The 14,177-nt window shown below is 43.4% G+C and overlaps 1 long non-coding RNA gene across 1 annotated transcript in view; it reads right to left on the bottom strand.

The window, feature by feature from the left end:
* Positions 1-14,177, bottom strand: part of LOC111264371 (uncharacterized) — a 38,660-nt gene that overhangs the window by 1,145 nt on the left and 23,338 nt on the right. The gene's annotated exons all lie outside the window — the stretch shown is intronic.

The following is a 14,177-nucleotide window of genomic DNA, read 5'->3' as shown; positions in this document are numbered from 1 at the left end:
AATTCGATTGTGCTGCGAGAGTAGTCCTATTAAGCTGAATACAAATTAGATCACACTGAAATGACGTAAAGCATCTACTGAGAAAAACTACAGGGTACGTGCAGTTCTTCTAACGTTGTCCGGTCAGCGTTGCAAGGCATTACATCACAGATCGTTTTATTTATCAGCACATACTATAACGAAAAAGGCAAAAAGGTCACACATTTACAAGCAAAAATAAAAAGCGAAATGACCTTAGATGCCTTTACATACATCATTGAAAATTCGAAGTCATCTGATATATAAAAAAAAAAAAAAAAAACATTTCATTTAGAAAATGACAACCTTTTAATATGAACGGCTGTTTAGGATCAATTATCCACATTGAATTAATGCTTAATAAATGAATTGGTCAATCGGTTATGGACACGCTAGACACGATGTAACTTAGTTTTAAAAAATAAGTTCGAGAAAATGACAGAGTACATTGGTACGTCCGTATGTCTGCAATATATATTCGGCTTCATGCTGTGCATCCAATGATACTTTCTACCTATCTCAATGTAATGTTGTCTTTGAAGGAAGTTCTCGAATTGCTACGAACAATGTAACATAATAATAATAATAGGAGGGGCAAGTGTGGTCTATACAGTCGATACTTCTGTCGTATCTCCAACTTTCTTTTTGACAACGGCTGGGATTTGGTCAATTCAAGAACTCAGAATAATAGGATAACGTAAAACATTTACAATTAGGCCGTCAAACAATCAAATTAGAAGTAAATGTTAGACAATTTATTTGAAGGGGCGCAGCGTTGTTAGCTTAGTGAATGCCGGAAGGGAATACAACGCCATTTTGATGAGCGCCTATTGCGGAAGCGTCGTGTAAGAATGATGACTGCAATGAAAGGCTTGTACAAATAGTAACATCGTACCCCAGAGAAAATTTGACTGAGACAATGTGACACAGTTAGATTGTCAGAGAGCCAATGCGTACGACGATGCTCTTCAAATCAGTTAATTTGCCGAAACGATGAATCTAAATTCTCAATATATACGGCTTAACTACTTTAAGGTTCTGTGCCAGTCCCAAAATGGGGGTTAAACGCACGTCAGCGTTTAGGTTGGCGATTGCGCCTCTGGGTAGGTTTTGGGTTTTGTTATTCGAATCGATCCTTCAACCGCTAAAACGAACTTGATGGCATTTTTCACCCAAGCGAGCATGGAATACCATAGATACAGATGGATGGACATAAGAAGTGCAGCCATTCAGCGACATCGAAAATGCCAATTTAATGTTTGAACGTTCGATGTAGTAACTCTAGCTTTACTGGTTGTGCGCATATTTTGGGTAAACTCGACTAACCGTGTTGCCCTTATTAATACATAAAATGCACCGCCAGAATGTGTTGAAGCAGCGGAAAATCGGAAATAGCAGGTACCGAAGTATCGACTTCAACGCTGCGTCTATCCATATTATTCCTAGCGGAAGAGAACGTGCTATAATTCATGGTTATGTGTTCACTGATCATTTATGTAAAAAGAGCATTCTGTTCTGGCACATCTGGATAATTACTTCGCGTTGTTGTACTGCTTCCACAGGTGGCATATAGTAAGTCTATGGTGGAAGTATTTGAGGCCGGCAGGCTTAACTTACAAGTTCGGCTGATTGCACATCCTGTTACGATCTGTAGCCTAGTTATAGAGCCAGCCTTGATCTTACGCCACCGGCAGTTCTCGCCGATGGCAGTCCGCAGTGAGCGGATGGCAACATCGCTTCTAAGAGGCACTAATATAATCGTGACATATCAATGTTAATGGTTCTTTTCTAGTCTTACCGAAGTGCTCAAAAATATGGAAGTCACTGATGCCGATATATGATCTAATGCATCATTCAGAATTCGTCAGGCACTGACGTGTACGGTATACGTTCCAATGAAAGCCGCATTCATTTAGGTATAGTAGATGTTACGACACTCATTATAATGACTTCAAAGTTGGCATAGTGAAATACATTTGAAAGTTGAGTCCACTTCCTGCTCCACAGTCTATGACGATCGGTCTAGCGGGCTCTATTGGAAAACAATTTATATGATGGATTCTAAGTCACCCTCACATCAGGAGACAACACATCAGGAGACGTCAAGGTTCCATTCTATTCACAACATCCATCAGAGCAATGGCGGCACCTTTCTGTCAGCTTCGACATGTGACATATACATAGTAGTAATCATATATCTTTAAACTCATAACGACAATCTGTTAGCAAAGGCTGTATATTTTACATGTCAGTATTTTGATCCGTCTTGTTACAATGATGTACACCTTCCTTTCAAATAAGGTGCTATTTTGGCGACGATTGTTCTAAGCGATATGTTTTTTTTTAATCGTCTTAATTATGCCTTCACTGCTCCTCGCTTTGGTAGACAGCAATTATTTTTTACGGTAGTCGCGAAACGTGCGTACTAGTATCTATTATGAATATCAAACCAGTAGTGCGGTAAAGGAATTTTCTGCTTTTTCTGTGTCAAGATCGCCGACGGGACGAAGGACGAAACGGCTTAACAATCGCCTGGCGATGGTTGTGGCCGAGGGTTAGAGGGGCGGGGGTGATGAAGTCGGTGTGGAGTTGCAACGAATAGGGAAGGAACGCTGTTGCTAAAGTGGTGAAGATTTTCCGTGGATCGGCCGTCGTGTGCATTGTCATCGTTGTTCTCGTGTATCGTTCGGCTGGACAACGTACGTCCGATAACGGACGAGAGCCTTTAGATGACTTTGTGGGATCCATCTTCATTTTTTGTCGACCACGCAACGCCACGCTGTTACGTCTATATGGCGACCTTTATTCAAAAGGGTACTAAGTGGCATAAACAGGCGTAGATGTTCGTTATTATGATCGTTGTAGTTGTCGCCATCTTCGTTTATGTCAATGCTTGTTTCTGTTGCAAGCGTGACTACCGCTACCACCGCGCACCGCCAATGGAGAACACACGCACAGGTATGCCCTCGAAGCACAAATGCAAAGATACACTCGAAAGCATAGACAGATAAACGGCCTGATAGCAGCGGGTTATTAAGCCCTTGTCGTCCATTTGTTCGCTCACGCATTCATCTATCGACTGTTTACTAAGAAAGGACGACAACGCAAGCATGAAGGGACGCGCCCGTGTTCCTGTCGACGTTACCTAATCCTGCTGCTACTGTACTGCGCAATGGTAGGCGTCTGCCTCTTTTTTTGCCTTTGTTTGAAAGATGACATCGATTCTGTTGTTGGCGAAACAAGTTAATTATTGCTAAGCAGATATCGAAATAAGGTGGTTACGCTCAGATGATGCCCCGGTTATGCAGTATGCGCGAGATAAAGTCGCGTAAAGAAAACTTAAACAGCAAAGTTGAAACTTACTAACGGGTGACATCGAGCCATCTCATACGACCGTCTTACATGCGACAGAATATACAGAATTAAATAACGGCTCATTATTACTATTGCTTCTCTCTACACTGTGTTAGAAATGTCTAGTAGCTAGTTAACTGGCGAAAGAATGTAAACTTCAAAGGATTTTGTTATCGTTGGTAAACACGTGATGGACTTCACAGCCGCTGCTAGACTATGACCTGGGGCAGACGTCACAATGTAACCAATAGTCAATAACAAGAACGATGCAAAAAAATGTCATTGACAGCCATTTTTACTATGCCATTATCATATCACTGCTATAGCTATTACATCATAATACTAACGGTACTACACTTGATCATCGCCGTAGTAAATAGTATTATGTCGTTAATGATGAAAGTAATAATAGCACTGGCAGAGCAGTAGTGGCCATGCTAGCGGGAAATGATCGGCGTCAGGAATCTACGACTGGTAGCTCCGTAATCATCTCTGTGTCGGTTGAATGTTATCTTGGCCTCTGTGTCTACGCATGTATGAGAGTGAAGTTTGGCCGGCGGAATTTTCGTTCGTTTTAGGCTCAACAACGTTCGCTATCGTGACGACGACAGTATTACGAGCTGCTACGATTCCATTAATGTTGCACTTTTTCAAAAATAGATAGACACGTATGTATTATGTGCACTTTATCTCCGTCTCATGCCATATCACTCGCAGGGACCAAACTGCAACGAATCAAATCGGCACGACCGCCAGCGCAGTAATCAATAGCTATCGTTAATAACATCTAGGGGCTACAATATAGGACTGTTTAGTAAAACATCACGTTGCCGTGTCATTGCCTACCACCGCAATGTTGTACCTTACGCCGCAACGTAAAACGCTTCGTCACTTAGCGGTGAGGGTATGGGAAAACGAGTAATCATTATCAACGCTCCTATTTGATTGTGTTACGGCACATGGTAGAACATGTTTTAATGATGGACGCACGTCTAAGTAACCCACTTATGGCGACGGGTGCTCAGCCTTGCCATCATCAGTGTTTCGAGTCGTGCCACGTTTGATAAAGCTGATGCCGACTATGAGTAGCAAAGCTTCAATTTGTCATGAAGCTGTCGGATCACACAGCGCGACGAACAGCTAATAACGTACGCTTAATGATTCCGGTTTGTTTATGTAACAATTATTTTCGATGAAGTGAATTTGGCATAGGTACGTCCTATCGGAATTGCTGAATGCGCATGTTACAAGATGTTCCGCCGCTATAGACCATCTAAGGGAGTACGTGTTGCTTGTGTCATCCGCCTAAAATAACTGCTAGAAGGATTGTAACGGCAAAATCGTGCGCTTATTTATTGGCTACCGGTTCCCACAATGAGGCCTGCTGGCCATTGCTCCTTGCCTCATATTGGTCCTGATGTAAAAAATCGCTATCTTGAAGACGATGTTGGATAAGCTTCTGCACAAAGGCAACAACCGCGTACACCTTGAGTTGCAACATCTGGCAGCCATTTGTTGCTCTTGTGGCTATAATATTGGCAACAGCCTGCCCAACTCTGCTGACGACTACCCTTTTCATGATGTTGCACTGGCAATAGCGGAAAGCGACGCAACTCTATTGACAATGATATATATATATTAGTTTTACCGACCTTAAAGAGTAAGTAAGGTAGAAGTTGCCCGTGTTACAATGGTAAGGAACGCTACTAAAGACGACTAAGGTCAACATACCAGTTGCACGAAGAGGGTGTTTGCATGCATGCACACCTGCCCGGCCGAAATCGCCGGGGGCTAGTGCTGCAACACTTATCCTTGCAACGACTGCTAGCAGTACGACGACGACGACGACGATACAGCTGTGAATATCGAAGTCGAAGTCAATATCCGTTGGTGGAGTCGACTGATGCCGCTCCTGCGGTGTCCCAGATATAAAAGCATTCGTGATCACTGTCGCCACTCTGCTGCGAACGAACTATTAGCGGGATAACGATAAACTTAATCGAAGGATCAGTTCCATTAAGTTGGCCGCATCTCAGCGGCGATGCGGAGAGTTCGACAACGCAGTTTTCTCACCGTTTTTTTTTCCTTTTTTGTACGGATAGATGCGACGCAATGAACGAAACGGGCATTTTTTGGACCACCACGGGTTAAGCAGTAAGCTATCTTGCACGCAGCACGCTGGCCAAAGCACCAGCGAGAAAAAGCCAAAAGAGAGATTTATGTACAGGAGCGACACGTATCGAGGACCAACTCCTATCATAGTGAATTCTAGTGCTCCTGCTTTTAACGGTGCTACTTCACAGATCGTCTTCGCTGGCAGGGTCCTGGCAAATTTAACGCACTTCTGCACGGCAACAGTGACGAGTCTTGCCGCCGTCGCTGTCGACGTCGACATATGCCCACTTGTGTAGCCAGTTTTGATGCCGGCCACCCACTGCTAAGTCGACTCTTTCCGGACCGCCACAGCCTAGAAGGTGACTAATTTTGCATCTTTTGCGCTAAGTTCTTCCTAGATTTCAAACGTTGCTGGGCAATTTCAATTTTCTCTGCGTTATTTTGTTCACTTTCTCTTATTGTTGAGTTTACCCATCCAGAAGCATCAAGAGATCTTTGCCGATAATCCCGAATTTGCTGCCGTTCCCCTGTTGCTACACTTATCGCCACCACAGCGTCGAGACTGGCTAGTGTGAGTGCGGTGATGCCCCAGCAGGATCACCTTGTCAGAAAAACGGGAGAAGGACTAACTAGGACCTGAGAAGACGAAACGCTTCTTTTGTCGCTTGCCATTAGCTTCATGTTATTGATCCAATATCTTTTCTCCCCTCAAATGTCGCCGTATAATCAAACAGGGGATCGTCGGCCATAAACCATGGCAGCGGAGGAAAGTCGATCTTCTTCCATAAGCAAGAATTTATTGGTGGACTCCGGGCTAAGCTGGGCTAGCCGGCTGGCTAACTAGCTGAAACTTAAAGAGCGTTCCATGATGTTCAGGAATAACTTAAAAGAATTCAGGACAATCAGATTTCTTCCAATTCACTCTTTATTTGTATGTGTAAGTTTGCATTTTCGGAGTATCCGAGCCTTGAATAGGCATCACTTCGCATTACATTGCCCACGGCACTCGCTACTAAAAAACGCTTTGGCGTTTTTTCACCTCGGGCAGTCAAAGGAGTAGAAATTTTTAAATGTTTCCCGCCAACACTGCCGAGGCAGCAGCCAACTAACTACAGTTAAAAATTGGGTATGTCGCTGCGAAGGAGGACAGGCGAAGGCATCTGCCTGGCGACTATAACAGCGGCAGCGAACGCTAGCATACGGAAAAATGTTTTAAGAAAAATTCTACTAACGCTTGCGTTAGAAGCAACATCATCAATAACAACGGAGGTATGAAATTGACAACTACAACGACAAAGATATGAATTGCCTGTCAGCTGGTTAACGGCTTATCGACTTCGACGACAAATCAAGCTAAAAAAAAGCTTCCTCGACAACTTCAGCCACTCAACGGCAGACGGCAGCGCCGGACGGCATGACGCTATGCAAGATTAATACACTGTGCTTTTTTAGAGTGGGTGTCGGGCATGTCTGGGATTATATGTTCTCGTATTCCTGAAATAACTACTAATTGACGGCGATAAGAAACAGCAGATATTTGATTATAGCATTCCTTCTATGCTCAAGAAGTATGTATAAAGTGTCGCGTTCACGCGGCTCGTGAGGCGATCGTTGAGCAAAAATCAATAGTCGACTGTCTATTCTTCTTTACCAGTTTTACTGCAACTGTTACTCTACTTTACGCTACAATTCCTGCTAGATATCTGATACTACTAACAACATATATTATTATTATCGCTACTAATCAATGTACCACTACACAGTGTACCTCTGTGTATACATCTGGTCCATATCTATGTATATTTTCACAGATAATAAGATCCACAGATTACAAACTTAGTGATCATATGAAGATTCTTTCTCTTGATGTGCTTCCAATTATTCTCGGTTATTGTCGTGAAGAACAAGGAATCTGCCTACAACCTCTCCATCTTTTGTTAATCTATGAAGATACAGAAAGAGATCTTTTCGAATATCCTCAACAAATGAGAAGATATCAGCAAGCACAATTCACTTTTCCGGCGGTGCTTAGTTTATATAGGGTGGGTTAAAGGTGCCGAGGTTATTTTAGTGCTTTCGGAATACAAAAGAAACGTGAGTTTCTGTGCGTGTGTTAGCCCTGCGTCTTCAGTGGATAGTTCAGATTAGGTAAGGTTCTAACACTAAGAACATTCGTCATATCTTTATAAGAAAAACGAACACCTACCGATTAAAGCATATAAGCATTATGCTAACAAACTGTAGTAAACCCACGGAACTTTTAATAGATAAAAAGCAACATATTGCTGAAGGTGTTTTATAAAAGTTGCAACTTGCAGGATCGTCAGTCTTCATTCTGAAGTTACTCGAAATGGGTCTTATATCACTCGCCGTTATTTTATTTTCGTTTACCATCCGTGGACTTTTTCTTGTTCCGCATCATCTGTAAGCTCATCGACATCGCAATCGTAGCCCAGCTGCAGCACAAAAAAGCAGTCAGCAAAGCGGAGGCAGTGCGGAGTCGTTGGACTTCTCGATTATGGGCGGCTTTCGATTTCATAGTCGACTGGCTTCGGAAGTGGTCAAGCACGACTGCCAGATCTGGACTGATAAGTTACCACGCCAGACGTCTTGTTCCAACAAGCCACAAGCTGTGTTTGCAGATGCGGCGACTTTAGTCAAACGAATGCAGTACGAATCCGTCCAAAATATCGCCTTGATTGGATCTGGTTAAATAAAACTTCTATCTAGACAACTTAGCGAGTTTGTCGCCTTACGACTCCCCGGACCACACACAGACACTCTATTATCCACGTACAAATACAAATACACAGACGTACAGATAAACAGACTCGAACCAGGCGGGTCGATTAGCTATAGGCAGACACAGTAAATCCTTGGAGCCCAAGATCACACCCAAGGTTAAATCTTAACCACACAGAACTTCCTGGACGAACAGGCAGTTTTTCCGTGTCGTGCGTTTGCCGATTTCAGGACTCAAAAACGGAGCAAGTTTTTTCTCATTCTCCGCAATAGCGGCGGGAAACAAAGGCACTGCATCAAAGAGTCACCAGAGTTGGAGAACCGTTGGAGTGCGTTGTGCCGTTAAGGCACGCATCGAAGCACCTTGGAAGTCGCCGCAACCTAAGATTCCGAGTTGCCTGGTAGCACAAGCTAGCAATAAGAACGAAACGGGATTTTCGTCTACGACAACGTCACGGCGACGCAGGATTCAAGTCAGCAGCTGTAACAGCCGTCGAATAGCGAAACAAGCAAAAACTAGGCACGAACAAGCATCCGCACACAGCGCGCGGCAGAAGGACCGTTTGACGGTACACAAAATGGCAGCGAAGACGGTAGCTCATAGAGGCAGCTCGTTCGAGGCCAAATGAAAGCAAAATTCCCTTGAGACAATGCTCACAGCAGGATAGGACAGCTCTAAGAAAGAGAAAGAATGTTGCCGATGAGTTGCTTGCTTGCCTGCGTGCTTCTCTGCATCCGTGTGGCCATAGATCCTAACCGCCGCTGCTGGTGGTACCGTTATCGGCACCATTGCCGTCTTGCCTGCCTGTAGTAACTGCCTGCGTGGCCCCGAGTACAATATGCCAGTGAAAAACCATCAACCGGTTGACAATAAAGGCTGTTCCATGAAGGCCGAACGAAGATATTGACTATGATATAGACGAATGTCTGCCTAATGCACAATACCCGATTACTTGATCGGGTAAACAGAACAAGCCTGATAAGCACGGACTGTGTATTAAGCATAATTATTTATTTGATATTTTTGTTGTTAAATAACACAAATACATGCGCAGTTGCTGTTATTGCAAAAGATGACCTTCGTTTCTGGGTTATTGCTGTATATTGTGAACTTTCTATATAGCTCTGTATATTTTTTTCGATTTATTGTTGTTCATCGTGTTTATATTACATATATTGTGTATATAAAGTGCACTATAAAACAGCAGGTAATTGTTTCGTATGCGAGTTTGGCCTCATGAGCGATACAAGATGTTGTTGAGTCTACCTTTCTTCATCACTGTGCATTTCCAAATCATTGATACCTTAGCCAAGGTCACAATAAGTTCCCCTTTACATAATAGTGACGATAGTAATAATGATTTACTTTATTGATAAATTAGCAACTATAAAACCGCATCAATTCGCGTTTATCCAACTAGATTACAACTCAGAACCTTCTGTTTCCTAGCCCCCAATGCTCTGTCCATGTATACAAAGCTAGAACAAAGCAGAAAAATATAGATTCGGTCTTAGAGAACCTGCATGACTTACTAGCTGCTCGGTAGTGACGCTGCGATACATACGTTCAATACTATAAAAAAAAAAATTGTGCATACCACCTATGCTGTCTTAGGGCTTTTCCTCTGCCGGCTCTTTTATTCTGCTAGCAAATACACTATTAGCAATATAGCTAGTGTTGGCGTAGCATCACTGCTCAGTGACTTCTCCTTGGACCAGTGCTTTCTTGCCTCGATTTCTCTCTCCTCCTACCTTATTTCTCTGTATTTATATCCGGATGTCTGTCTTAATTCGACCTATCACAGTGGCTGGCTCCCCCCTCCGGATTTATCCAATCCAGTGGAGCAGTTTCTGCCGCTGCCGTTAGCGTCACTACCATCTTCCCCAAATCTATACAGTACATCCCCAAGCGTGTCGGGGGTTCAGTAGCAGGCACTGGCTAGTGTGTGGCTGAGCAAGCAAATGTATGCGTGGCAGCTGCGAATTCTGCTTCTCTAGCGAAACAGCCGCCGTCGGTAGGGGCTGCATGTGCGTCAATTATCAACTCTCTCGGGATAGCTACCTCCAAGTGGTTTCCCGAGTCGGTCTTCGAAGCTCCTGGTCCTTGCACTTCATAGCTCGGGACAGAAAGGCAGCTCGTGCAACTCTGCTATCCCGAAAGAGAACCTCGAAGAGGAGTGGGAAAGCAAGCGAAAGCCATCCTTAAGCAAAAATATGTATGGTATGATACTATACTACACAACTCACCTATCTCATACTGCGCGCTCACTAATACAGTCACGTTCCCCCTCCCTTAGATGCGTTTTTTATTCGCAAGTCTGTTACAGAAAGAAAGTCCTCTCGCACCTAATCAGAACGCGATATGCTTACCTATTACGAGGGGACGTCGATAAATAATATAAAATTATAAATAGAGAACATAAACTTAAATTTAATCCATAATAAATAAAAATAAATCATTTTTTTTTGTTGTTAACTTAGCGAAAACTTTAAATTGAACGTTCGAGCTAAAAACGTATTTTTACAAAATAAAAATATCTACAGGGAGTCACCACCAGTTAATTCCAGTGACACAAAACGCGCTAAAGAATAGTACAGATAGGCAAATTTCTGTCTGTGTTTTTTGATCATTTTGTTGAACTTAAAAGAAGGCTGTTGAATATGCAGCGCGACAATAAGTACGGCGAGATTAGTTCAAAAATAGGTGACTTTGTATCACTTAGAGTTTATATAGCAGTTTGTCATAACTTTTGACTCAAGCTGAGTGCAGAAATTGTAAAGTACACAGCCATGAGCTCGTGAGCATACGGCCTAAATGATCCCGTATTATTAAGCATTCTAGCCAACGTACAACCCCGAACAAATTGCTTTAGTTATATCTACAAGGATCTGTTAAATAAATAATACACAGAACAATTAAATGGTACACGACCTGTATCGTAGCTTTGGCAAGCAGTTTCCCCTAGTCAAAAGGTGGGCCTCTTTTCGTATTATCATCGCAGCAAAGACTAAGCAATGTTTCTATCTGGCAAGCACAAATCGTGATGGCGTAGATGACGAACTTTGCTGCTAACTGACCCGTTTATAACACTGGCTGACTTCCCCCGCTAATAGCTTAGTTATGGCTATTACTAGTAGGGACTGAGACGTTTGTCGAAGCGGTATTTGATTGGATCTTACATTGTGGGTGTACCTTATTGTCAAAAGATGATCGACCCCACTATAAGTACGGTTGCCCAGAACGCCGAACCTCCTCATCCCCGCAGAATGCTTGACCCCCCCCCCCACCGGCACTATCACGGTTTGCTGTCCCGTGCAACCCCTCTGTAACTCAACTGGACTAAAACGAACCAGTTTAGCCCAGCTAAACACTGTTCCTTTGTCTTCGCTCGCCTTCTCGTTTTCCGCTGGGTGCAAAAGTCCACGATGCCTGATGGTCCTACGCAGTGACACCGCCTCATTCATTATTGGCAAGACTATGTAAAATAGGGAGAGAGACAAAGAACGAAAAATGAATCAAGCTAACGCGAAACCCTGCCGTATAGCTTATACCAACTTAATCAGTCCATTGAAGCTTTTCTGTTCTGTGTAGGATGTTCCGAGAAGTAAAAGTGAGAAATATGGAGTGGAGAAATATGCGTGATGGAGATCCGGACGGATAGGGAGCCATTCTGCTAAGTAATGTCGCCCACCCTCGTTGCGTCGTTTGCGTCCACTGCCGCTCCTGCTGGACTGATATCAGGCCACAGATGACGGTAGACAGGCGAATACATGGAACCACTCGTGAAAAGTGGTCGTCAACCGCCAAAAGACCCGTAAATGAATACTTCTTGTTGATGAGCCGTTGTCAATGGGGTTACATTAAGGTACGACGGAATACGGAAGTAGCAGAAGACAACGTAGAAGAGCCAGACAGAGCGCGGCACGCTTTCTGTCTATATAGAACAACAAAGACATGCGAGAATTTGTCATCGACATGGCATCCACTAACTACGCGGCCTTCCCGGAATGGAATTGGCCCAATCAGCGAATCATCAAAACCCAATGGTTGAAGAAGTACGCATCTAGAAAATTATTTGCCTTCTGAAAAGGTAGTAGAAGCAGCAAGTCGAATGTATATGATAGCCAATTATATTTTGCACGAATGCAGCATGCGCCGTTGGCTTGCGCTCAGCAAATAGTTACCTTAATTTTAAAAGGATCGTCCCGTTCAGCAATAGATTTTCAATGTGATTTGCTAATGCGAGCGGACGTGCCCATGATTAATGAACTAGTAACGGCGTAAAACAACTTTTTTCTGTTCATCGATTGATATTTGCCCCCTGACCGAGTAACCAGTTAATGTACAATTGATAGGTGAACAATTATCCTGCCAGTGTCATTTATTTATTTAGTATTCGACCATACTGCCCCTGTATGTTCTGTCTAGTATCAGGCTACGACTACCCCTTGAGGAATATGGTAAATCGGACTGCTCCCGTAAATCCAGAAAGGGGGAAAGCAGACAATGCTAATGGCAGTATCCCGAATGTTGATTGACCGAACACGGTTAGCTACGGGCGATACGTCGCGAGATTTTGATATCGTTCGTTCATTCTGGCCAAATAAATATTTATTGAGGTATCGCTTACCGTTTATTAATCTTACAGCGAATCGAGCAGCCAGCGCTATTCAGTAACCATTAACGCTATAATACCTTTTGGCTTGTTGATAAGTATAAGGCTAAGACATATCTACCATTCGTAACAGAATTAGGGAGCATTTGGCTTTTCACTCTTTCTATCCCATTCTGTTCAGCTTTGAACTGTTAATAGATATGATTCTACGCTGTGTGTTTGAACGCCATCTAAGCATGCTTGCGTTCGGCACTTGGTCCTTTGTACTCAAAGTTCTACAGGCTGCCGCTGGTGCTGCCGTTGCCAGGTTGGGTCGGTCGCAGTTGGGCTTTTCTTGCTTCGGCCAGAACCGTGGGAGCCGGGCGTTGTGTGTCACTACACAAATCAACGATCCCGTGCATGCAATACCACGATTGCCGCGGCATTAACTGTATCTAGACAATGGCAGACGGATACGGGGAGTACGCAAACAACGCGCTTAGATGGCGTCGTGCTCCGGTAACCATCTACGTCTAAAAGCTTTTCCAGCCGCCAAACCCACAAATCAACTGCATGCCATCAACTAGCGACCGTCAACCAACCACATTTTGGCAAGCACAAGGGAGTTTCTTTGCCAACTTTGATGACTCGTATCCATAGAGAGGGCGCGTTTTTTTTGGGCCATCTTCTGGAGTATTAGTTGGCAGTAACAATAAACGTTATCGCTTCTCAAATACAGTTTAAAAGCAACGTGACACGGAATAACGGTCACTAACACAGATATCTCGCACAGTGCGTACGTTCGTGTAAGTGTATGAAACTACCACAAATTCTACGACCAACTACCGAATACATTGTCTGCATAGTAATCTTGTAATTACTTTACATGTCTGTAGCGGCAGACGTACCTCAAGTTCTTTTTGAGTCTATTCCGAAGATAAAGGAGTGCCGGAGGTTGTCGAAAAATTAGAGCAATCATTGAGGATCGGTCAATCGGCCTAAGCGGCCAGACATATAAGGGACATACTTATCGCATCAACGAATCTGTGTTCTGCAGTATTTAAACAAATAATTTTTCAAGGTATCTAGACAAACGATATTTGTATTCATTTGAAAATTCTACATTTTTATTGATGATGCGATCGCATAACACGTTATTGTTACGGGATATAGGTTTGTGTGCTTCCGCACAGTTTTCCATTGACGATTGAAAGCTGCCATGCCACCGTGGTACTTTAATTCTCACCACTGGGCTACTGCTATTTCTGCTACAGATAACATCGGAATCCTCATCAGTAGCAAGCTATTTGTTCATGGCTTTGATCTGCCAGTTGCTTTGGTGGGGGTAACCAC

This window comes from Varroa jacobsoni, unplaced genomic scaffold (genome assembly GCF_002532875.2).
Source record: "Varroa jacobsoni isolate VJ856 unplaced genomic scaffold, vjacob_1.0 scaffold_851, whole genome shotgun sequence".
NCBI classification, from domain to species: domain Eukaryota; kingdom Metazoa; phylum Arthropoda; class Arachnida; order Mesostigmata; family Varroidae; genus Varroa; species Varroa jacobsoni.
This window is presented reverse-complemented; position numbering and strand designations above follow the sequence as displayed.